This window comes from Chlorocebus sabaeus, chromosome 15 (genome assembly GCF_047675955.1).
Source record: "Chlorocebus sabaeus isolate Y175 chromosome 15, mChlSab1.0.hap1, whole genome shotgun sequence".
Taxonomy (NCBI): Eukaryota; Metazoa; Chordata; class Mammalia; order Primates; family Cercopithecidae; genus Chlorocebus; species Chlorocebus sabaeus.
The window spans coordinates 70,701,418-70,728,675 of record NC_132918.1 but is presented as its reverse complement, the minus strand read 5'-3'; the positions used below and the strand labels follow the sequence as shown (position 1 = coordinate 70,728,675).

The 27,258-nt window shown below is 39.6% G+C and overlaps 1 protein-coding gene, 1 non-coding gene and 1 pseudogene across 2 annotated transcripts in view; all 3 read right to left on the bottom strand.

Annotated features, from left to right (window-relative positions):
- The window catches only part of RARB (retinoic acid receptor beta), a 769,451-nt gene that overhangs the window by 259,283 nt on the left and 482,910 nt on the right, over positions 1-27,258 (bottom strand). The window lies entirely within an intron of this gene.
- LOC119626041 (U7 small nuclear RNA) lies at positions 2,305-2,369 on the bottom strand. The gene has a single exon (XR_005242237.1). It is a non-coding gene; the product is annotated as a U7 small nuclear RNA (small nuclear RNA).
- Positions 13,210-14,171, bottom strand: LOC103241774 (cofilin-1 pseudogene; annotated as a pseudogene).

The window sequence follows — 27,258 nt, the reverse complement described above, 5'->3', positions numbered from 1 at the left end:
ACAATAGCCAGGGGACTTTCAGAGCAGAGCATCCCTTTGGTAAACACAGCCTCTAGATACTATCTCTTGCTCTCCCACGGGATGCCTGCTGCAAAGGAGGCTGAAATGCAATGGGTTAGGAAATTAGTGCTTTTATGGTCTAAAGTGACCAAAATGATGTAGCTCATGAGTTTCAGAAAACGTTTATGTTTTGGTACTTTGCTTAATTCTCTCTCTCTCTCTCTCTCTCTGTGTGTGTGTGTGTGTGGGCACGCACACACACACACACACGCAGGCATACACATGTTTCAATGCTCAATAATGGTGATTATATTGTGAAACCTATGGTTCAATGAAAGATTTAGTGTTGAATGTTTGTAGAGATAAATTACAATTTTTACATCTAACTGACCTGTGCTTTGGATTATTCTGTCTAGGTAATCTTAGTTCAACTAAATTCATGCATTTATTCATTCAACAAATACTTACTGAGTATCTACTCTAAATCACCTACTCTTCTAAGGCTCTGGGGATGTAGACAGGGAAGAGGGCAAACAAGAAACCTATCCTCCTGGAATGTACATTCTAGGGCAAAAAAAGGTATTTATAATTTCAGGTAATAGTACCGTACAAAAAAATAAAGCAGGGTAAAGGGTTAGAGGTGGCTGAGGATATCTTAGTGAGGGTGGTCATGAAAGGCCTTTGTGAGGAGGTGATGTCTGAACAACTAATTGAAAAATACGAGAAGAGGCATGTAAAGATTTGGTGGAAGAACATTTCGGGCAGAGAGAACAATAAAAGCAAAAGCCTTGAGGTGGGAATGATGTCGATGCATTTCAGACACATCAAAAAGTCGACTTTCCTGAGTAGAATGAACAAGAGGGCAAATGTAGAAAGTGAGGCTAAATGTAACTGTTGCTAAAGCCCCATAAGATGAGGTCTTCTGACAGACTGAGGGAACTTTTCAAATAAATGCTGTAGATTCTCTCTGAATTCCTAAGAGCTTCCTAAATTAACTATAATGGTTGTGATTAGGATTCTGAATTGGAGAATCATGTTCATACACAGAATACTTTTTTTTATTATTGTTGATACATGGAATATTTCGCCTTGCTATTCTGTAGTGAATGTATTCCAACTTTTTGTGGGGGTGGGGGTGGGGATGGGGGTGGGTAAGGAAAAGGATGGTGATAGTGGTTGACATATCCACAGATGAGCAAAATGTACATTTTTTGTTCCTGCCTCTTCTGATTTAGTACATGGTCTCAAATCTCTCACTTTTCAGGGGCATCTCATTCTGATACATTGAGATCTAATGGCGTTTAGCTCTACTAGAAAGTAATATCTGTGAGGGCAGGGACTTGTTCATCACTGCATCCATGGTGATTTATAAATAATTATTGAACTTGTCCACACACTCTGCCCAGCTTCATTTACTTCCTTGTCCTTTATCTTTCCCTCCCTTAAACCTCACCGAGAAGGACCCTGCTCTGAGAGGAGCCCAGCAGGACACTCTGGGTCTCCCAAGTGAGCAGTTCTACAGTGTCAATCACTCTCTCATCCTGAACATAATGTGATACAGACCATTTCTTGGAAAAACCCCAATTCTCCCGGTATTGCTTGACCACATTAACCTTTAGGTAATTGGCACTAAACTTAGAACTTAGGATTAGTTCAGTGGAATTCCAGCTAATGAGAGAGGTGGCCATAAATGTCCAAATGTCATTGTTGAAAATTTGTTTCAAGTATCATATGTTTTTGGGCAGACAGGAAGGACCATCCCTCTTTGTCCTGCTCCAAAGCTGAAATACTTATAAGCATTTAATATCAAAGAAGAATTGGGTCAGGCAGTTGTATTACAGAGAAGTCTAACATTTGATTTTTGCCCACAAGAGGTTTAAAATCTACTAAGGAATAATGACAATAATAAGAAGCCATTAAACAAATACTAAATGAATAAAATACATTTTATTACCAAGTACCTTGAACTCTAAAAGCACCTAAAATTATATTAGAAAATAGTAAGTACTGAAGTTATTTGTGGAATTAAATTTAATTGTATTATTTATCTTGAGGCTATTATTTTTAAAACATATATGTCGTTCTCATAATAGACTATACATATAAAAGAAAAGGTGTAAGAAAGAAAAACTGCTAAATCTCTGAACCCAGAATGACCTCTCTTAGCATTTTGGTTTATATTCTTCTAGTTGTCTTTATCTTTCTCTTCTTACATAGATAAGATCATATGGAATACATAATTTTATTTCCTTTTTTCCTCTTAAGATCATAGCATGTTTTGAATATTTTTTTTCCCTCCCTAGTGGGGGTGTCTTCTGGTGAAAACTGAAAAAACCTACTAGGAAAATTCTAAAAGAACTTTAACACTTGTTATGTATGTTTTAAAGACCTGTTTTAGAGGCTGAATATACTCAAATAAATGAACGTTTATTAATGAGACTTTGAAAGTTTATGTATGGCTACATTACTAAAATATTTCCGCATTTAAATGCTTTACATGTTCTCCTGTGTTTTCCTGTGGACTGTTCCCTGGTCACGTAGGTGAAAAACAATAGCAGTACAAGAAGAGAATATAGCAGAGATCATAATAGATGAGGTTGTCAGAGGCAGAAACAGAGTTTCCCTGTCCGCTCTTGCAGAAAGTAAATGTGAAATTCTGGCAATTTGGTTGGGTTATTTGGTCTCTAGCAGGGCCCCTCTCAGGAAGTGAACTCACAGTGGCCTTTCAGTTGACAGCCAGAAGATGGGGTAAATGCTGTTAGCAGTTACCCTAGGGCAGAAAACTTAAGAGGTGACTGCACAATGGAACTGGGGAAGCCAAGAGAAGGTAATGAGGTGCCAAACCTGGCCTGATATGCACAAGGCAGGAGACAGAAGCCAAGAAAATACATGCCAACATGCCAGGCTTCAGAGGTCTGTCACACAGTGGATTGCTTCTGCAAAGCTTTTCAGTTCATAATCAGTGCCCTGTAACTGACAATTATTTTTATCCAAGAATTAATTTTCAAAAATCCGTGGGCTCTGCCTTCTAGGCACTTAGGGTGGCCTTCTAGCATTGTACTTACAAGTTCATGATGTGTGTGTCCTTATCTAAAATTGAGTGATAACTGCTGCTTATTGAACATTTGGTATGTGTTACACACCAAAGCACTCACTGAACATCCATTCACTCAATTAAGCCTCCCACCAAACATCTACAGTATGCTTGTGCTATTACCATCCCCATATTATAGCTGAGGAAACAGAGGCAGAGAGAAGTTGCCCAGGGTCAGCCAGCCAGCATGGGTGGGGGCTGGAATTCACACCCCCGCCTAACACCAGAGCCTATGCTCTCGACTCCTCTAACCCCTGTCTCTCCCCTTCCCTAAGTAACCCCAACAAAAGCCAAATTGTTTCTTATCTCCTCATTCTCCACAACTCACACTGATCTGAAAAAAGAAGGTGACCAATACATGTTAGCTTGAATTGAATCAGCCACGATGAATATTTCTTTTCAATTTCTTTGTCAAAGTAATATACACACATAATTAAAATGGTGCCAAAAGAAATTTAACAATTTAAGAAAATTCCCTACACACTGAACTCTCATTTTTTCCCTTCCCGTTCCACTTTTTGGAGGCAACCACTAATTTACTTATTTATTTTTTACATTAATGATTTATTTATTATTATTATTTTTAAATTATACTTTAAGTTCTAGGGTACATGTGCACAATGTGCAGGTCTGTTACAAATGTTTACATGTGCCATGTTGGTGTGCTGCACCCATTAACTCATCATTTACATTAGGTGTATCTCCTAATGCTATCCCTCCCCTCTCCCCACTCCCCACAATCACAATAGGCCCCGGTGCGTGATGTTCCCCATCCTGTGTCCAAGTGTTCTCATTGTTCAGTTCCCACCTATGAGTGAGAACATGCGGTGTTTGGTTTTCTATCCTTGTGATAGTTTGCTCAGAATGATAGTTTCCAGCTTATTCCATGTCCGTACAAAGGACATGAACTCATCCTTTTTTATGACTGCATAGTATTCCATGGTGTATATGTGCCACATTTTCTTAGTCTAGTCTACCATTGATGGGCATTTGGGTTGGTTCCAAGTCTTTGCTATTGCGAACAGTGCTGCAACAAATGTACGTGTGCATGTGTCTTTATAGCAGCATGATTTATAATCCTTTGGGTATATACCCAGTAATGGGATGGCTGGGTCAAATGGTATTTCTAGTTCTAGATCCTTGAGGAATTGCCACACTGTCTTCCACAATGGTTGAACTAGTTTACAGTCCCACCAACAGTGTAAAAGTGTTCCTATTTCTCCACATCCTCTCCAGCACCTGTTGTTTCCTGACTTTTTAATTATCACCATTCTAACTGGTGTGAGATGGAATCTCACTGTGGTTTTGATTTGCATTTCTTTAATGGCCAGTGATGACGAGCATGTTTTCATGTGTCTCTTGGCTGTATGAATGTCTTCTTTTGAGAAGTGTCTGTTCATATCCTTTGCCCACTTTTTGATGGGGTTGTTTTTTTCTCGTAAATTTGATTGAGTTCTTTATAGGTTCTGATATTAGCCCTTTGTCAGATGAGTAGATTGCAAAAATTTTCTCCCATTCTGTAGGTTGCCTGTTCACTCTGATGGTAGTTTCTTTTGCTGCGCAGAAGCTCTTTAGTTTAATGAGATGCCACTTGCCAATTTTGGCTTTTGTTGTGATTGCTTTTGGTGTTTTAGACATGAAGGGCTTGCCCATGCCTATGTCCTGAATGGTATTGCCTAGGTTTTCTTCTAGGGTTTCTGTGGTTTTAGGTCTAACATTTAAGCCTCTAATCCATCTTGAATTAATTTTTGTATAAGGAGTAAGGAAAGGATCCAGTTTCAGCTTTCTACTTATGGCTAGCCAATTTTCCCAGCACCATTTATTAAATAGGGAATCCTTTCCCCATTTCTTGTTTTTGTCAGGTTTGTCAAAGATCAGGTGGCTGTAGATGTGTGGTATTATTTCTGAGGGCTCTGTTCTGTTCCATTGGTCTATATATCTGTTTTGGTACCAGTACCATGCTGTTTTGGTTACTGTAGCCTTGTAGTATAGTTTGAAGTCAGGTAGTATGATGCCTCCAGCTTTGTTCTTTTGACTTAGGATTGTCTTGGCAATGTGGGCTCTTTTTTGGTTCCATATGAACTTTAAAGTAGTTTCTTCCAATTCTGTGAAGAAAGTCATTGGTAACTTGATGGCGATGGCATTGAATCTATAAATTACCTTTGGCAGTATGGCCATTTTCATGATATTGATTCTTCCTATCCATGAGCATGGAATGTTCTTCCATTTGTTTGTGTCCTCTTTTATTTCACTGAGCAATGGTTTGTAGTTCTCCTTGAAGAGGTCCTTCACATCCCTTGTAAGTTGGATTCGTAGGTATTTTATTCTCTTTGCAGCAATTGTGAATGGGAGTTCACTCATTATTTGGCTCTCTGTTTGTCTGTTATTGGTGTATAAGAATGCTTGTGATTTTTGCACATCAGTTTTGTATCCTGAGAATCTGCTGAAGTTGCTTATCAGCTTAAGGAGATTTTGGGCTGAGATGATGGGGTTTTCTAAATATACCATCATGTCATCTGCAAATAGGGACAATTTGACTTCCTCTTTGCCTAACTGAATACCCTTTATTTCTTTCTCCTGACTGCCCTGGCCAGAACTTCCAACACTATGTTGAATAGGAGCAGTGAGAGAGGGCATCTCTGTCTTGTGCCAGTTTTCAAAGGGAATGCTTCCAGTTTTTGCCCATTCAGTATGATATTGGCTGTGGGTTTGTCATAAATAGCTCTCATTATTTTGAGATACGTACCATCAATACCTAGTTTATTGAGAGTTTTTAGCATGAAGAGCTGTTGAATTTTGTCGAAAGTCTTTTCTGCATCTATTGAGATAATCATGTGGTTTTTGTCTTTGGTTCTGTTTATATGCTGGATTACGTTTATTGATTTGCATATGTTGAACCAGTCTTGCATCCCAGGGATGAAGCCAACTTGATCGTGGATAAGCTTTTTGATGTGCTGCTGGATTCAGTTTGCCAGTATTTTATTGAGGATTTTTGCATCGATGTTCATCAGGGATATTGGTCTAAAATTCTCTTTTTTTGTTGTGTCTCTGCCAGGCTTTGGTATCAGGATAATGATGGCCTCATAAAATGAGTGAGGGAGGATTCCCTCTTTTTCTATTGATTGGAATAGTTTCAGAAGGAATGGTACCAGCTCCTTTTCGTACTTCTGGTAGAATTCAGCTGTGAATCCATCTGGTCCTGGACTTTTTTTGGGTGGTAAGCTATTAATTATTGCCTCAATTTCATAGCCTGTTATTGGTCTATTCAGGGATTCAACTTCTTCCTGGTTTAGTCTTGGGAGGGTATATGTGTCCAGGAATTTATCAATTTCTTCTAGATTTTCTAGTTTATTTGCATAGAGATGGTTACAGTATTCTCTAATGGTAGTTTATATTTCTGCAGGATAAGTGGTGATATCCCCTTTATCATTTTTTATTGCATCTGTTTGATTCTTCTCTCTTTTCTTCTTTATTAGTCTTGCTAGAGGTCTATCAATTTGGTTGATCTTTTCAAAAACCCAGCTCCTGGATTCACTGAGTTTTTGAAGGTTTTTTTGTGTGTCTCTCCTTCAGTTCTGCTCTGATCTTAGTTATTTCTTGCGTTCTGCTAGCCTTTGAATGTGTTTACTCTTGCTTTTCTAGTTCTTTTAATTGTGATGTTAGGGTGTCAATTTTAGATCTTTCCTGCTTTCTCTTGTGGGCATTTAGTGCTATATACTTCCCTCTACATACTGCTTTATATGTGTCCCAGAGATTCTGGTATGTTGTATCTTTGTTCTCATTGGTTTCAAAGAACATCTTTATTTCTGCCTTCATTTCATTATGTACCCAGTTGTCATTCAGGAGCAAGTTGTTCAGTTTCCATGTAGTTGAGCAGTTTTGAGTGAGTTTCTTAATCTTGAGTTCTAGTTTGATTGCACTATGGTCTGAGAGACAGTTTGTTATAATTTCTGTTCTTGTACATTTGCTGAGGAGTGCTTTACTTCCAATTATGTGGTCAATTTTGGAATAAGTGCGATGTGGTGCTGAGAAGAATGTATTTTCTGTTGATTTGGGGTGGAGAGTTCTCTAGAGGTCTATTAGGTCCACTTGGTGTAGAGCTGAGTTCAAGTCCTGGATATCCTTGTTTACCTTCTGTCTTATTGATCTGTCTAATGTTGACAGTGAGGTGTTAAAGTCTTCCATTATTATCATGTGGGAGTCTAAGTCTCTTTGTAGGTCTCTCAGGACTTGCTTTATGAATCTGGGTGCTCCTGTATTGGGTGCATATATATTTAGGATAGTTAGCTCTTCTTGTTGAATTGATCCCTTTACCATTATGTAATGGCCTTCTTTGTCTCTTTTGATCATTATTGGTTTAAAGTCTGTTTTATCAGAGACTAGGATTGCAACCCCTGCTTTTTATTGTTTTCCATTTGCTTGGTAGATCTTCCTCCATCCTTTTATTTTGAGGCTATGTGTGTCTCTGCATGTGAGATGGGTCTCCTGAATACAGCACACTGATGAGTCTTGACTCTTTATCCAATTTGCCAGTCTGTGTCTTTTAATTGGAGTATTTAGCCCATTTACATTTAAGGTTAATATTGTTATGTGTGTACTTGATCCTGTCATCATGATGTTAGCTGGTTATTTTGCTCGTTAGTTGATGCAGTTTCTTCCTAGTATCGATGGTCTTTACACTGTGGCATGTTTTTGCAGTGGCTGGTACCAGTTGTTCCTTTTCATATTTAGTGCTTCCTTCAGGAGCTCTTGTAAGGCAGGCCTGGTGGTGACAAAATCTCTCAGCATATGCTTGTCTGTAAAGGATTTTATTTCTCCTTCACTTATGAAGCTTAGTTTGGCTGGATATGAAATTCTGGGTTGAAAATTCTTTTCTTTAAGAATGTTAAATATTGGCCCCCACTCTCTTTTCGCCTGTAGAGTTTCTGCTGAGAGATCCACTGTTAGTCTGATGGGCTTCCCTTTCTGAGTAACTGACCTTTCTCTCTGGCTGCCCTTAACATTTTTTTCCTTCATTTCAACTTTGGTGAATCTGACAATTATGTGTCTCTTATCTAGGAGTATCTTTGTGGCATTCTCTGTATTTCCTGAATTTGAATCTTAGCTTGCCTTGCTAGGTTGGGGAAGTTCTCCTGGATAATATCCTGAAGAGTGTTTTCCAACCTGGTTCCATTCTCCCCGTCACTTTCAGGTGTACCAATCAGATGTAGATTTGGTCTTTTCACGTAGTCCTATATTTCTTGGAGGCTTTGTTTGTTTCTTTTTTTGAGAAAGAGTCTCACTCTGTCCCCCTGGCTGGAGTGCAGTGGCATGATCTTGGCTCACTGCAAGCTCCGCCTCCCAGGTTCACGCTATTCTCCTGCCTCAGCCTCCCGAGTAGCTGGGACTACAGGCACCCGCCACCACGCTGATTTTTTTTTTTTGTATTTTTAGTAGAGATGGGGTTTCACCATGGTCTCGATCTCCTGACCTTGTGATCCACCCGCCTCGGCCTCCCAAAGTGCTGGGACTACAGGCATGAGCCACTGCGCCCGGCCTTGTTTGTTTCTTTCTACTCTTTTTTCTCTAAACTTCTCTTCTTGCTTCATTTCATTCATTTGATCTTCAATCACTGATACCCTTTCTTCCACTTGATCGAATCAGCTACTGAAGCTTGTGCATGCGTAATGTAATTCTTGTGCCATGGTTTTCAGCTCTATCAGGTCATTTAAGGTCTTCTCTATGCTGTTTATTCTAGTTAGCCATTTGTCTAATCTTTTTTCAAGGTTTTTAGCTTCTTTGTGATGGGTTCAAACATCCTCCTTTAGTTTGGAGAAGTTTGTTATTGCTGATCATCTGAAGCCTTCTTCTCTCAACTCATTAAAGTCATTCTCTGTCCATCTTTGTTCTGTTGCTGGTGAGAAGCTGTGTTCCTTTGGAGGGGGAGAGGCACTCTTATTTTCACAATTTTCAGCTTTTCTGCTCTGGTTTCTCCCCATCTTTGTCGTTTATCTACCCTTGGTCTTTGATGATGGTGATGTACAGATGGGGTTTTGGTGTGGATGTCCTTTCTGTTAGTTTTCCTTCTAACAGTCAGGACCCTCAGCTGCAGGTCTGCTGAAGTTTGCTGGAGGTCCACTCCAGATCCTATTTGCCTAGGTATCACCAGCAGAGGCTGCAGAACAGTAAATGTTGCTGCCTGATCCTTCCTCTGGAAGTTTCGTCTCACAGGAGCACCCAACTGTATGAGGTATCAGTCAGCCCCTACCGGGAGGGTGCCTCCCAGTTAGGCTTCTCGGGGGTCAGGGACCAACTTGAGGAGGCAGTCTGTCCATTCTCAGATGTGAAATTCCATACTGGGAGAACTACTACTCTCTTCAAAGCTGTCAGACAGGGATGTTTAAGTCTGCAGAAGTTTCTGCTGCTTTTTGTTTAGCTATGCCCTGCCCCCAGAGGTGGAGTCTACTGAGGCAGGCAGGCCTCCTTGAGCAGCATTGGGCTCCATCCAGTTCGAGCTTCTGGCCACTCTGTTTACCTACTCGAGCCTCAGCAATGGTGGACATCCCCCCGCTTCGTCTCGCTGCCACCTTGCTGTTGGATCTCAGACTGCTGTGCTAGCAGTGAGCGAGGCTGCGTGGGCGTGGGACCCTCTGAGCCAGGTGCGGGATATAATCTCCTGGTGTGCCATTTGCTAAGACCATTGGAAAAGCTCAGTATTAGAGTGAGAGTGTCCTGATTTTCCAGGTACCATCGGTCACGACTTCCCTTGGCTAGGAAAGGGAAGTCCCCGACCCCTTGCACTGCCTGGGTGAGGCGATGCCCTGCCCCGCTTCAGCTCACACTCTGTGGGCTGCACTCATTGTCTGACAAGCTCCAGTGAGATGAACCCAGTACCACAGTTGGAAATGCAGAAATAGCCCATCTTCTGTGTCACTCACGCTAGGAGCTGTAGACTGGAGCTGTTCCTATTCAACTATCTTGGAACCTCCTCCTATTTCACTTAATAGTTTTTACTTTTTTTTTGAGACAGAGTCTTGCTCTGTTGCCCAGGCTAGAGTGCAGTGGCATGATCTTGGCTCACTGCAAACTCAGCCTCCCGGGTTCAAGTGATTCTCCTGCCTCAGCCTCTCTAGTAGCTGGGATTGTAGGTATGCACCACTGTGCTCAGCTAATTTTTGTATTTTTAGTAAAGATGGGGTTTTGCCATGTTGACCAGCCTAGTCTTGAACTCCTGACCTGAGGTGATCTGCCTGCCTCAGTCTTCCAAAGTGTTGGGATTACAGGCTTGAGCCACTGCACCCAGCCCAGAGGTAACTACTTAAATCTCTCATCCATTTATTCTGATCTCTAGATTGCCAAATACCTTGTATTGCTATTTCTTAATATACCAATTTTATACTGCATATTGATATTCTTTATGGGACAAGAGGAATTAGCTCTCTTATACCATCCTCCTGCTTACTTCATTTAAAGATATATATTGCTAATAATACTTTAGAACTATTTATAATTCATGATAAGGTTCTTGTTAAATAGTGTTTATAAGTACTATGAATTATTTACCACAAAGCCAACTAGTGTACTCTGTTCTATTTCTCATACAAATTCTTATTTTTCAGCAAGTTGATTGTTGCTTCTCTTTTTAAACTTGCTTAGTTATATACCTACTCTTAATTTTCTTTCATATGCCTCATTATTAGTATTACTTTCCAATAGTCAAATAGACCAGATAATGTACCAATTACATTGTTTGTATCCAATCTGAACTTGTTTCTTTCTAGAGCCATCGTACAGCTGCCATGTGAGACTTTACCTTTTCTCATCATCTCAATATTGCTTTAGATTTCTGATTTGTGTTGGACACTTAGTTTCATGAATCCTTTCTGTTTCAGAGTTAACTGCCTAATCTGGTTAAAGCCAAACCTCAAGGATCAGATTAGTAAGGAGTACAGTGGAGAGAAACATTCTGAGACCTTACATATCTAAAGATGTCTCTATTCCATGCTCAAACTTAAAAGTTTTGGCAGGTATAGAATTCTAGGTCGCTAGTAATTTTCTGTCAGAATTAGAAAAATATTGCTTTTTTGTTTTTCTCTCTTCTGATGTAGCTATTAAAAAGTCTGATGTTTTTCTGATTCCAATTGCTATGATTATAACTTTCCCTCTCCTTTTTTGGATCTGTTATTTTGAAATATTGTAGTAGTGCTGCTTGAAATGAATCTTTTAAACATTTTTTCCAATAACTGCACCTAGACATTTTGCCCTTCTAGTCTGAAACTTTATACTCTTCAGTTCTCAGGAAATGCCCTTTTTTTAAAAAAAAAAATTTCCTCCCATTCATTTTCTCTTATTTCTCCCTTAATTCTTAATAGCCAAATGTTAAACCTTCAGGGCTGATCTAAATCTCTCTTGCCTGCTCCCTCCTAATTTTATAATCTCTGTGTCTTTTTATCCTACATTTTGTGAGAGTGTCTTGATGTTGTCATCCAGCCTACCTATTAAATATTTTCCTTTCTGTCAAAGGATGTTCATTGTGACTTTTCTCATTGTCTCAATGTTTCAGGGGAGATTCCAGGGACTGACAACAAAAGGTGCCAACAGATCCACTAGGGAGATGCTAAAGAATGATGAAACTACAAAGGTAACTAATTTGCTAAAAAACAGTTGGACTTTTAAGGTGTAAATCATGAAAAGAATTTATTTAATGTATTTTTAAATACCATAGCCTGTCAACCATATTATTTTGAATTTTTTTTCTCTACCCATGAAAGGAACTTGGGCGATTTTCAGGTATTACAAATCGTCTAAATCAGACAATTGTCTTAATAGACAACTGGGGACATCTTGTCTTTCCAGGGGTCCATTTCAGGATGACTCAAATTCTGTTCCTTTCCACATGCAAACTTCAGGAAGTATAAACTTTTGTCCAACTATCAGTGAGATGCAGCAAGCCTTCACTGCAGCCCTTTCTCTTTGTTCTACAGTTAGGGGCAACTCCAGACAGCCTCACTCCCACTTTTGACTTTAGCAGGTCCAGTTGGATATCAATCACACTGCCCCTCAGAATTTTAGGGAGATATACGGTAATATCCTTGAGTATTTCTCTAAAAGTCAACTCACTTCACTTCTGGGGTAGAGGGGGCAATCCCCTTACTTTCCCAGGGGGAGATAAGCAGCAAAGAACACACTGGTAACTCTCTTTAAGAAATTCTCATGACCAGCCTTCCTCAATAAATCTCCTTATCTTCTTTCATATGTGCTTCAGGTAGGTGATGAAAGGGGATGTAAAGTCAGCCTCACTTTCTCTCGCATGGTCTCAACAGGTGATTTGGAATCTGTTGGTCTTGGACTTAGCTAAAACTGGGTACGTAAGAAAATTTGCATTTAACAACTTGTTTCACTTGGGTAATTTTATCTTTATTTCCAAAAGTTCTTTCTTCCCCTTGCCCCACCACTTTGTTTTCTGCTTCCCCCAACCACCCCTAAACTGAAGGTCCCCTACTGGTCCTGCTTCCATGAGTGGCTGTGACCAGGAAAAAAGGGAGAAGAACCAGTAGCATGGGGAGGGCTCATCCCACAATTTTCCATTTATACACACAACTCACAGACAAGCATGAGTAAGCACTGCAGTTGGAAGTTGGCAGCAGAGGAAGGATAAGGAATAGGTGAGGAGTTGGGGTGTTATTAAAAACATACCCTCCCCCCAAACTGAAGTGCCTGCAGGGTACGTGGTCTGTTTCTGTCAGAGCGTTTGAACCAGATTGACTCCATCCAAAACAAGGACTGGGTAAAATAAGGCTGAGAGCTACTAGGCTGCATTCCCAGGAGGTTAGGCATTTTAAGTCACAGGATGAGATAGGAGCTCAGCACAAGGTACAGGCCACGAACACCTTGCTGATAAAACAGGTTGTGGCAAAGAAGCCAGCCAAAACCCACCAAAACCAAGATGGCCATGAAAATGACCTCTGGTTGTCTTCACTGTTCATTATACGCTAATTATAATATATTAGCATGCTAAGAGACACTCCCACCAGCACCCTGACAGTTTACAAATGCCATGGCAACATCAGGAAGTTACCCTATATGGTTTAAAAGGGGAAGGGATCCTCAGTTCTGGGAATTGCCTGCCTCTTTCCCAGAAAACTCAGAACAAGCCACCCCTTACTTAGCATATAATCAAGAAATAACTAAGTATCCTTTGTGGAGCAGCCCATGGTACTTCTCTGCCTATGGAGTAGCCATTCTTTTGTTTCTTTATTTCTCTGATAAACTTACTTTCACTTTACTCTGTGGACTTGCCCTAAATTCTTTCTTGCCTGAGATCTAAGAACCCTCTCTTGAGGTGTGGATCAGGACTCCTTTCTGTTAACACTTCAACCCAAGAGGAATCAGAAGATCAAAAGTAATTTGGGAAGGCTAGAACTGTCAGGGATGGAAGGGAGAGGAAAAAGCAGGGCTTGGTGGGGAGTTGTTTGGCAACTGGGGTGAAAGGATTACTCTCCCCTTGCTGAGATTCTCCAGTCCCTTCCTGTCTGTTAGGAACACAGCAACCTGCAACCCCTGTGGGCAGGTCTGGGGCTTCCAGATGTTCCAGGAAGGGGGCTCACAAAAGCTTTCCCTCCAGGGAGATGATGGCACTGCCTCCCAGCTTTTCTGCCAAGGTGCAGTCATTCTTGACTTTCGCATAGCAATTTGCTTGTAATTCATGCTTGATCCCTGTCAGCTTTTTCTTGATAGTGTCCTTGGAGTTGGCACAGATCATTTTGCTCTTAAGAGGTGCAGACTCAGGCCCAGAAGCTGAATACCAGGTCCTCCTTCTTGCTCTCCTTGGTCTCACAGTTTGCATCATAGAGGGCATTGTGGCAGTCTTTGTCTGGCAGCATCTTGACAGAGGTGGTGGAGAGGCCATTGACAGTCTGGCTGACATCACCCATCAACATCCGCTTGCCCTCCTTGAGGATGAGTTCTTGTCCTCACTCAGGCAGAAGAGTACCACCTTCCTGAGCTTCTTCACCTCCTCTGGTGTCAACAACTTGTGCACCTTCATGTCATTGGATACCTTGATGATACCATCAGACAGACACACAGGAAGCTGCATTTCCAGAAGTCAAAAAGAGATGGCAAAGAGAGCCAGAGAGGAGGAGCTCTGATTGGACCTGCTCTTTTTTTAATACTTTATTTTTTTTTTGAGATGGAGTCTTACTCCGTTGCCCAGGCTAGAGTGCAGTGGTGCAATATCAGCCCATTGCAAGCTCCGCCTCCCGGGTTCACGCCCTTCTCCTCTCTCAGCCTCCCGAGTAGCTGGGACTACAGGCACCTGCCACCACGCCCGGCTAATTTTTTTGTATTTTTAGTATAGACGGTGTTTCACTGTGTTCGCTAGGATGGTCTCTATCTCCTGACCTCGTGATCCGCCTGCCTCGGCCTCCCAAAGTGCTGGGATTACAGGCGTGAGCCACTGTGTCCGGCCCTGAACCTGCTCTTTAATAGTACACAGTATCTTCTAATTTATCCAAGACTAGAAATCAATGATTTTCATGATTTTCTTCCATTTCCTTTCTTAGCTCTGCTTCCTTGAGTGTCATCTTTTGTTTGTTTACTTTTGCTTTGTAGTTTAGCGGAGGCTTTCTTCATGTGCTTGGTGATCCTTGATTGCCTACTGTCATTTAATATTAAGGTACTAGAATGTGAATGGTGTTTAAGAAGGGAGATAAACTTGTAGTTAAGCTGAACACACTTAACTGGAAGTCTCTTGGGTTTTGAAATCATAAATTTAGTTTAATTTCTAAATCTTATCCCTATATTCATCCATTTTAGGTTTGTGGTTTATGTTTTTTCTCCAGCCCTTCATCTTGGTGTGGGCATAGAGGTCCACCATAAACATGTATGACCCTTCATTATCTAGGACAGTGTGGGTTTTCTGAAGAGTTCCTAAACTAGAGCTAAGTTATGGAAAATGTTTCATATCAAAATGGATGAAATATACAAGCCAAAGTTATGGCATCTACTTTCCCATTCCAGGTATACATTCATAGTTTTCATTTTGGAAGATTTTGAATAAGTTAAAAGAAAATCCTTGGGAATTTAAATTGAGTAGACTACTATTATAGTGTACAGCCACTCTTAGATTACTATGTTTTGTTGCGTATGAATGTTAGGGCGCAAATGGACAAATTCATCTGTTGCTAAAAGTGGCACATTTTCAGATAACTCTATTGTGGTAGGTTGTTCTTTAATAATGACCACAGCAATCGCTCTTATCCCACATGTCCTTTCGTAATGTGGCCGTGCCATTCCTCCTACCTTGGGTCTATTTCCCCTCAATCTTAGCTGACGCTGTGGTTTGCTTTGACCAACAGAATGTGGTGAAAGCGATGCTGTGTGTTGGCTGGGCCCAGAGCTTCAGAGATCACATGGCTTCTGTTTTTGCCTTGAGCCTCCATGTTTTTGCCTTGAGCCCAGGCTATTCTGTTGGAGAGAGGTCAATGGAGGAGCACTGAGGCACCCCTGCCAACAGACAGGACCAGGGCCCCAAACACGTAGGTGAGGCCCTTTTGGATCCTCTGACCCCGGTAACGTGCAGACAACCCCACATGAAGCCCAGACAAACTGGACCTGCTGAGTCTTGCCTAAGTATTTGACCCACAGAATCATAACCAATAGAATGGTTTTTGTTTTAAGCAACTAAGTTTGGGGTTGGTTTGTTACACAGCAATAGAACACTGACCAACTCTCTTTAGAACTATTTAGAGCAGGGATTTCCAATTCACATTGCATTTTGGGTATCTGCACTTATGTGTACTTCTCAGAGGATCGGGGCCACAGTTTCTGATGTTTAAAGGAGTCTTTGTCTTTGAAAAGACTAAGAACCATTGAATTATGGGCCATTACAAGTTAAACACAGTATCAACAGATTTTACTTTATGTTTATACAATACATGCTATGCCATTATAAAAATATGATTTTAAAATTATATTAATTCAAAGATTGTCCCAAAGTCATAGTAAAAAATTTTGTTTGTATCCTTCCAGAGCACAAAAAAATTAGGGATCTAGTTGAAGAAATTAAAATGGCATATATGTATTTATATATATGTGCCAATGTGTATACTGATATATAAATGAATGTACTTGCCCAGTAAGGAAATCAGATCTTTAAAATAGTAGTATGTATTGCAAATATCTTATGTTAGCTTGTTGTTTGTCTTTTGACTTTTGATGAGAACTTACTTTTGCTTTGTGGTCAAATCAATATTTCACTTTCTAGCTCTTGCATTTCATGTCACTCCTAAAAAGGTCCTCTCTCCCTAAGTACAAAATAGACCCATATTTCTTTTAGAACTTTGCAGTGTCAACTTTTTCTTCGTCCCAATCATTTATCCCTCTATGGCATATCTGAGGTTTATTTTGTTGGAAGCAATGAAGTAGGAAGCTTGCTTTCCCCCACAATTTATTAAATAGTATATGTTTTCATCACTCATTTCAATACCCACCTCTTATGCTGAATTTGCATATGTATTTGGGAATACCTCCAGACCCAGTGCTGCACTATTCATCTTGCTACTCCAGTAACTCATTGTTTTGATTGCTATTGCTTATAATGCATTTTATTTCATGGAAAAGTGGTCTTTCTTTCTGTCTTTTTTTTTCCTACAAACTTTTTCCTTCAACTATTATCTTTTAATTTTTTCAGATGAACTTAAGAATCATCACATCGGGCCGGGCGCGGTGGCTCAAGCCTGTAATCCCAGCACTTTGGGAGGCCGAGACGGGTGGATCATGAGGTCAGGAGATCGAGACCATCCTGGCTAACACGGTAAAACCCCGTCTCTACTAAAAAATACAAAAAACTAGCTGGGCGAGGTGGCGGGCGCCTGTAGTCCCAGCTACTCGGGAGGCTGAGGCAGGAGAATGGCGTAAACCCGGGAGGCGGAGCTTGCAGTGAGCTGAGATCCGGCCACTGCAGTCCAGCACGGGCAACAGAGCGAGACTCCGTCTCAAAAAAAAAAAAAAAAAAAAAAGAATCGTCACACCAATTAGCATCCATCCTTCTACTGCCTGCCTCCATAAATTCCCCAAATAATCTTTTTTTTTTTTTTTTTTTTTTTTGTAAATTTTAGAGAACATCACATTGAATTCACAGCTTCTTCTGGGGAGAAGTTACAACTTCACAACACTGAGCTTTCTACCAAAGAGCAAGATGTCTTTGCGTTGATTCAAGACTTAAATGGCTGACAGCACAATTTTTTTTAAATTTATTTTTTGAGATGGAGTCTCATTCTGTCACCCAGGCTAGGGTGCAGTGGCATGATCTCGGCTCACTGCAACCTTTGCCTCCTGGATTCGAGTGATTCTCCTGCCTCAGCCTCCCGAGTAGCTGGGATTACAGGCGCCCACCACCACTCCTGGCTAATTTTTATATTTTTAGTAGAGACGGGTTTTGCCATGTTGGCTGGGTTGGTCTCGAACACCTAACCTCAGTTTATTGGCCCACCTCGGCCTCCGAAAGTGCTGGGATTACAAGTGTGAACCACTGTACCCAACCTGACAGCACAATTTAAAAATTTTATTTTGGTCTCTGTTAAATTTTCCTGTAGATATTTTAACTTTTTTGGTCAACAAAAAAGACAGTGTACTACACCAATATTCAGTTACCTCTGGCTTGGTGGAAGCAGTACCTAACCACTCCATCCAAGTAAATGATCATGGTTTTTTCCTGTACACTTCAGACATTCTGGTCAAGTTCCTAAAGTCTGAATGCATCACATGTAACTTGTAATGGGTCATTTGTCCTGTTTAACTCAGGAATAATTGTACTCGACAACCCTGATGGTTTCTAAGCTTATCCTAAACTTACTGTGCCTCATACTGAAAAAGGTCTGCTTATTAAACACAGATTTCCACACTGGGGTTATACCACTTGGAAAAACAGTGCTCCCAAAGGGAAACCCAAAGTTCCTTTGATGGACTTGCAGGCCCTATAATTTGAAGGACATAAAGAATGAGCATGTTTAAATATCAATGTTGGATGGATACCTCAAAATTTCCCAGGTTCTATCCTCTGCTCCATAAATCAAAGTATTTTTAAGGGATTAACTGATTAACATTGAGGCATTACCTGGGGTTTGACTATATGCTACAAGACTGAAGGAAGCAGGAGTTGAGTTCACTGGAAAAGAAGCCAGATCATATCTCTGGTCAAAAACAAAAAAGAAAAGTAAATCTCAGGTTTCACAAAAAGCTCCTTTAGCACTTTTTTGAGAGGTATGTTAACATCAATAATTCTACCTACGAATTCACATAAATAGAAGTCTAGATTCTAAATATCACTTTGGTGCTAGAAGTGAGACTTAGCATTTAGAAGCAATAAATTAAATATTTGACATGAGGAACAAAGTAAAACGCAAGGAAATGGCAGAAGGGAAAAATGTTGGAAATCCTGGGTCAGGGACTGATGAACTAGTAATGGCGTCAGAGCAGACAGGCTTTTTATTGGCCAAATTTTCAGTTGTATGTCCTGGCCCTGGAAAGCTCCTTTTCTGCAAATACCATGGATCAGTTCCAAGGATGATCAGCCATAGTTTCAAACTGAAGCTGGTGTGAGAGTACTACTACAGAGAAAGTAATATCTTATGGAATGGTGATAAGACCTTACAAGTAATTTTAATTTACTATAATATTTTGAGGAAAGATAAGGAAGGTAATAGGAAAAAAAGAAAATGCCCTAATATTCTTTCTGAAAACATCCTGGCAATGTTCAATGACTGCACAGAATTTGCTGTGGAGAGAAAGCGTAAAGATTAGGAAGTGGGTGTGGGGATGTTGTAGAGGTTGGGGTGACTTCCAGGGTCAGAAGTTCCTTAGCAGTGCTTGCCTTTGTCTAGATTGATGCATCAAGAGATCCAAAGGCAAAACATCCATTAGCAAAAAAAAAAAAGAAAAAAAAAAAAAAAGGATGATCTTTATTACAGAGAAAACATCCCCACTGCTCCAGAAACAGACTGATTTATGGCAAACTTTTGACCACCCAAATTAAACTGTGACACTGAGATAGTGCTAGTTACTTTTCTAATGAACAGTTTCAAAAGAATGAAAAGAAGTGATCTGAGAGTATATCCTGAATCAATAAATGTCCATCTACAACTAACACAGTACAGAATCCACTGTGAACGTCTCTCTTTTCTGGATGGTAAAACTCCTTAATTCTACAAATACAGGGTTTACTTCATCATCAGATCACTTTCTCATCACGACCTGTGTCTTCTCAGGCAGTGGTGAGCTCTGTTATTCAGGAGAAAAAAATCAAAACTGCCATGCATGCATGCAATCATGTTGAATGGAATTCTTAGGCCTGTGAGGAAAAGACCCTCATTCGTGGGTTTTTATGGTACCTGACAGCTCTTTAATTTTGGTTGGTCAGATGAGATTGTCTGGGACAAGGGATGGAGAACAGGCATAAACTAAGAATGTGTTGAGAAGGGAAATGGGTAATGGAATTGATGACAGTCTTACCTATAATGCAGCTGTCAGATTCAAAATACTCAAACTCCCTCACCCTGTCTCAACATGGCCATTCCACAGAAGGGAAACTAGTTATCTTTCCAGCGAATGAAATGGATGCTATTAAGATACTCCCACAAGGATTTAGTTATTATGTGGGCATTGTCTATGCCATTAAACTGTATCCCAGGAGGACCTGAGGGTTTGATGGCAGAATCTCAGGATCACCAGGATAAGAGGGTGAGAAAACATGCATGTCACTTCCCTTATTCCTCATGTTCCCCCACTTTTCAGAGGATAAAACTTCACCATTAATCTAAACACATCATTTGCCATATAAGAATTTTCTTTCATCTCCCCAGGTCTGAGAACACAAATAAATTGGTCCAATGTATTATTGAAAATCATCTTTAATATTATAGTTAATAAGAATTAATGGCTAAATTAGGTCTTCTTAAATCTAATTACTCAGTGATCAAACATAAACATGGAGTCCCGGGGCAAGACAGAGCATGAGTTACTATCTATGCTGGGCACTACAAGAGTTAAAATAAAAGGTTTGTTAATTGACACAGAGAAAAGGACATTAAGGATATTGTCCGATGACAATGCTGAAAAAATCAAAACCTTTCTGAAATTCCCTTCTGTCTCGCAGTCATGACAGAGTTTCAGGGTGATAATTTTTAAATGTGGAGGCCACTTACAATTCTGCTAAGCACTATTATAGTGGCTATGTGGCTGGGTGAAAATCATTCTTTCAGGAAGACCAAGGAAGTCTACATTTTCTCCTAAAGATTTCCTTCTTTAATAAGGACTTGAGCAGATCCCTGTCATTGTTCTAGATAATGGATTACCTACACATACATTTCCAAGTGTAATGACACTCTTGCTTATTAAAGACCTCTCAGCTGAAGGGGTAGAATATTATGAACTGGCCAAGCCATTCATTTTCTTGAATATGTTATTCAGTATTTTATGCTAAACCAGCAATACACCATCCATTTTAGTACAATGATCCTTATGTTCAATAAAATTGAAGTGTCGCATCATAAATCATTATAGTCATTTATTTTACATTAGACACATTAGCCACTATATTCCATAATCTATTACAATAAGGTGGATTTAAATGTACCCCAAGGAACTGCAATAATAACTCGAGAACCAAATATAGCAATTTATGGATAAAATATGCTTAACCTAAAACTGCACTAGCTATCGTGATGGCGGTGAACTCTGAATGGAATTTAGTGCTGATGGTGACTGAACTCAACTATACATAAAGAGGGAGGAAAGAGAAAAAGAAATGGCAGACCTTCCTCTAATTTTCTGTTCATTAATTTAAAAAATGTACTAGATGATTACACTATCAGTGAGACAGACACATTTTGCTGGAGGAACTCATGCTCAATTGAAACTTTTTCTAAGTAACACGTTCAAAATCTCTAGTTAACTATTCAACAGGATGCCTGTTGTTTCCAACAACAGCAGTGTCTGGGAAGGCTTCATCAATTCAGACTAATTCTACTAATTCTGCATTTGTGAAAATTCAGACAGGCTGGGTGTTGTGAAGACAAAGCTTTGCATATGTGATTTGTAGCGTAAAAGAGGTACCCCGATAACGTTTTTATACCAGAGAAGCATTTCAAAATAGCCTTAAGTTTGTAGGAGGCATTCTTTTACTAATAGTTGAGATGATAATTATAAATTCTTATCAATTAATGAAAATTATTTTCTCAAATGATCTCTTAGATAATATTACCCTACTCCCATTTCCTATATGTATCTAAAAGCAATAAAACTGTGTACTATAATTCAGATTCTTCACTAATTTGGCATCCCTCCACTTAATCATGGATAGTGAGGTCTTTGTAATTTTAGGTAAATAGTTACTACTCATGTTATTTACACTGCTAAATAGCTCACTCGGCAATCTCAGGTCTTTGAGATATGATCATGAAATGAGACTAGCTTTATTATATTGCCGGATATGAAGTCCTTGCTGTTCAAGATTAAAATACGTGTTTGTTTCTGTGTTCAGTTTGAGATAGCATGACCCAGAACTGGCATAGTTAATTCTTCCTCAGGAAATTAGGGAACAGATTTACATTTCCCATTTGTAAGTCCTCATTCACCTACCTTCCCTTCCTTCCTCCCCTCCTTCCTCCCTCCCTTTCATCCAACCACCTAGTCATCAGCCAATGATCCATTTAGTGACTATCCTACTTATTTAATGCCTTCTCTGTGCCAGACACAAGGCAGGCACCAAGAACACAAAGAACAAGACAAGGCACCTAACACTTGTAATAAGATATTTTCTATGATAACATTATTCCTTTTATCGATGCAAAAATGTTGTATTCTTTTATACCATTTATGATAATCAAATACTTAACAGTTAGTTATAAGATTTCCCTCAGGCAACATTTATAGAATTATAAATTTATACACAAACCAAATTCTGAGGGGAAACAGAGGACGTTGGTTGGCTAAATGACCTGGGGTGAATAATTTATTCTGTCTAACCCTCACTTCTTCATCGGTATAATGAGAGGGTTAACTGGATAGTTTCTTAGAGTTCCTTCTCAAATTTTAGGACTTGAATCATTTTCTCTGTCCTTTATAGTCATCAGTTCCATTTATTAAAATGTCTCCAATGCAAAAAGGGACAAAAAAGTTAAAGAACTAGAAAATCTCGTCATTGTCATATTTGTCAGTCCCTTGCAATCCAGTCTATACTGCTTCGTCTTTTCCTTTTACTGTCAACTGCTAATACCAAATGTGCTGTTCTCTAATCAGTTTGCTGTCTAATTTATGCCCGTAAAATATTGTTACCATCTGATGACGATGAGAACACCAAATCTGTTGTCTCTACTCTTCTAAATCCTCTTTCAGCATCAGTATCATCCTGGCTTTGCTCTTTTTCAGATATATCTGAATTATACATTATTTCCCCCAGGCATGCCTTTCCAAATGAAATAAAATTTCATTTTCTGTTTCTTGCCTTAATGCTACCAGATGACTTGGCTTAAAATATTTACAGATTCCACTTTGTACCATTTTTAATAACTTGGCCCTATTGTATGTGTTTATTTTATCTTGTGTTTTAGAGGGTTGTGGTTTGTGCTCACCCATAATTAAGGCTTTCCTCTAATACCATATGTCACCTTTGGCATGCTCTGTCAATTATGGAGAAAAATTATATGCCCTACCTCTAGATAGATGGAATAAAAATTACGTAAATAAATAATAAAGATACATAGATACAATGGTCCTCAGATCAACCTATGGGCTCAATAGGGTGCCTCATAAAAAAAGTTTATGTAGACAATAGACATCTATCTGTACAAAATCTTTAGGCCAAATTTAGAAATATAAAAATATTTCTGAGCATATTATTTGATCAAAAAACAAATATAAACCAGAGTCCAGTCTAGTGATCTAGGTGACTGATAGAATAAATTTAATGTGGAAAGTAGTTACTAATATTTTGGACAATCTGAAAACTAAATGGTATGATGATAGATGAATGTAGGTCAGGTGCGGTGGCTCATGCCTGTAATCTCAGCACTTTGGGAGGCTGAGACAGGCAGAACGCTTGAGGTCAGGAGTTTGAGACCAGCCTGGGTAACATAGTGAAACCCCCTCTCTATTAAAAATAAAAAATAAATTAGCTGGGCATGGTGGTGCATGCCTATAATCCCAGATATTCTGGAGGCTGAGGCATGAGAATCGCTTGAACCCGGGAAGCAGAGGTGCAGTGAGCTGAGATTGGGGCACTGCACTCCAGCCTGGGCGACAGAGCAAGACTCTGTCTCAAAAAAAGATTACCAGAGGCAGGAGGCACTATGCATCCTAGGCTGGAGAGGTAAATGGTCTCATCCAAAAAGCCAGGAGCCTTCCATCTCTTGCCAGTGCTTCCTTTTGGCCAAATCAGGTAAAAGGATAAGTGGATTGAGAGGGAAGTTAGAGAGTCTCAAGCTTCTGAGCCACTCACTGTGCAGACTCCTTCTAAGGCCTGGGAGGGGTGCTAGCAAACTGTGTACATGGTCATATGTATACAGTTTGAAAAAGTATAGTATTTTAATTTAAATAGTTACAAGTACTTTCTTTTTGTACTTTGATATCCCCTGCATTTTACTTCTCAAGTACGCCCCTATCTAGGGACTGATTAGGGGGAGTTGAGCTGGGGATTCATTTAGTTTCTGTCTAGTGGGATATGTGTATATGGTTCACAGTTTTTTTTCTGTGTAGATTTAAACCATCGGTTGTAGCTGATGTAAGAATTGAGGGCTACTAACACCACTTATTGTGTGAAGGCTGGGAATACCAGAGAGCCTGTAGACGTAAAACTGCCCCATACGCTTAAGAATTTTTCCACATCCAGCATGAATTTTAAATGCCCACCAGGTGGATAAAGAAAATGTGGTACCTACACACCATGGAATACTACACAGACATTAAAAAGAACAAAATAATGCCCTTTGCAGCAACATGGATGCAGCTGGAAGCCATTATTTGGTTTTCTGTTCCTGTGTTAATTTGCTTAGGACGATGGCCTCCAGTTGCATCCGTGTTCTCATAAGTGGGAGCTGAACACTGAGTACTCATGGACATAAAGATGGAAGCAATAGTCACTGGGGACTACAAGAGATGGGAGGAGGGAGGCGGAGAAGGAGTGAAAAATTGTTGGGTACTATGCTCACTACCTGAGTGATAAGATCAATTATACTCCAAACCTCAGCATTACACAATATACCCATGTAACAAACCTGCACATGTACCCACCTGAGTCTAAAATAAAAGTGGAAAGTATTTTAAAAAATGAAAATATGAAAAAGAAATACTCCACCAGATATTCAGATAGGTGGAAAAAAAGGTTTTTGTTGACGTCTTGGTGTTAGAATGGACTGTATTAATATACACACACCCGTTTGCCATTTTACCTGGCATTCACCTCCGATGTCTCAACCCCAAGAAACTGATGACAGACTCATTGGTTGCAACACAAGAAACTTAAATTATCTTAAAATCTTACAGCTCTCCTGTGAAAACAACATGATAGAGGTTTTCCCACAATTGACAATGATCCCTACAATTTATGTAACATTAATAATGTTATGAATGGGAACTTTTCTAAATTGTCAGTAATAAAAAAGTAGATTCCAATTAGCATACTGAGGAAAGACAATTATATTTCTGCTTTTCCTATAGAAAATTATTGTTATAAAAAGAAACAAAGATGAAGCTAAAAATTCTAGGAAAAAATTATGAGATATATCTCAACAGTTAATAAAATAAGACCTTATTTTTCCAGCTTTTTTATTTGTTCTTGATTTTTTAAAATTCTGAGTAAATTTTTAAGATTTGTAATGTTTTGCGATTTTTATATATATATATATATATATATATATATATAGACACACACACACACTTTTTTTTTTTTTGAGAAAGAGTCTGGCTCTGTCACCCAGGCTAGAGTACAGTGGCATGATCATAGCTCATTGCAACTTCCAACTCCTGGGCTCCAGGGATCCTCCTGTCTCAGCCTCCCAAGTATCTGAGACTACAGATGTGTACCATCACACCTAGCTATTTTTTTTTTTCTTTTTTGTAGAGATGAGGTCTCACTATGTTGCCCAGGCTAGTCTTGAACTCCTGGGCTCAAGCGATCTTTCTGCCTGGACCTCCCAAAGTGCTAGAATTACAGGTGTGAACCACCACGCCTGGACTGTTATTTTTTTCTCCTAGGAAATAAATATTCCCTTTTGTACATAATTTTGTATGTATAATTTTGTATTATGACTAAAGACAGCCCCCAAATTGCATAAACTTTAGATCCTATAAACCTGCTGACACAGGAGCTTAGAAAATGAATTTTACAGTTACCTAAAGCAACACAGAGTAGAATAGGAGAAAGGTGGAGAAGAGATCTGGGAGCCAGTTAGCAAAAGACAAGCACTACAGTATATTAAAGAGCTTGCAAAATCTCTGGAAGGTCCAGGGAACCAGACAAAGAAGTTTCACAACCAGAGATAATCGCTGACATCATACCAGGGAGTTGGGGAAACCTACTTACTTCCTACATTAGGCATAGGCATTCCAGTTCAAGCCACCAATGTACTGATAATGAATTTTGAATGGTATCAACCACTGACGCATCTGCCAGGGCTGTCTCTAGAAACCTGATGTAGATCTTGCAAACCGAACCACACATGCATGTCTGTTTGGGTCACTAACTCTTAATTCTAAGTCTGGTTTATCTACATTTGATTGGAGTAGCCAGGGTCACTCATCCGAGAGAAAAAACAAGTGGGTCTTCTTATATCCCATAAGACGGGAACGTCCAAAGAAAGGATTAATGCTGGGAAAACAAAACCAAAAACAACAAACAGAGATCCACTACGTTCCACCACCATCATCCCTATTTTATAGAATGGAAACAGAAATGGAAGCCTTGACCTGGAAAGCAATCTGCCCACATTCAAATTAGCTAGAAATGGATAGAGCCTGGATGCTGCCTCCAGACTTGAAGACACAAATTCAAATGCCTCTAGAATCCAGGGTGTGATACAGATGGGTGGAGAAAAGCAGCAGTACAGTGTGATGAAAAATATCAACAGACCATTGGTCACCAGGACTGGTGGCAACAGGGAGTGGCGAGACTGAGGCGAACCAGAGAGCTCATGTCCATCTAAGACGGACAGCTGCTCCCAAGTTCCTCCTGGCTGTGGCTGCATGGGAATGTTCCCCAGTGGGGCCATCTATGCAGATTGTAAAAGAGAGGTTAGAAATCTAGATTTTTATTATGAAATGTCCCGATTTTTAAATGTTTTTAACAATTGAAAAAACTTTGTGACTATTGTTTGGGCCACAATTGTACAAGCTCATCTGCTGCTAGATGATTACCTCAGGCTTCTATTTGCAATTTCTGCTCCAGAGAGAGCTCTCACTCACTAAATTATACTTCAATTAATCGCATTTTACAAACCCACTTTTAACTCCCAGCCTTTACTTTTCCTCTGTACTTGACCAGAGTTGAGTCGGAAGGTCTGAATTTTCAATCCTGACATACCGCTTATTAGCGATATAATCCTGAGTCCTTTATTTAACTTCTCAAAATCTTAGGTCTTTATCTGGAAAATGAAAAAAAAAAAAAAAAAAATCCACTCTGCCTACCTCCTGGGGTTGTTTTGAGAATCAAATGAAACAATGAATATGAATGTGTTTTGAAAGCTATCAAAATCTACAGAAAAGTCAGTATATTACTTTTAATGATAACCTTAATTTTCAGAAAAGTAATTACCCCAAATTCCTCCTTTCCGTTTATAGAAAATAACACATTAATTTTTCTTCCGTGTCTGATTCTACCCCCATCATCCTTGGCATTTCAAAAATGATTGCCTTGTAGTCAATAAGTTCATTAACCACTTCCCTAAACACCACAGGAAACAACTCATCTCCCCCAAAGAACCCATATTTTGAACACAAGCATTTATTTTTTTACATACTTTTTTTTCCTTTTCTTTTTTCTAACCAAGTACAACATTAATGAGTTGTGGTTTACTTGAACTTTTGTATGGAGATTTCAGGGTAACTGACTTGAACAAGGAGGCAGGATTTCTTAGGAGGTCAACCAGCAGGCAGAGCTTGAGTGTGAGTATCCACATCCCCCACTGTCATTC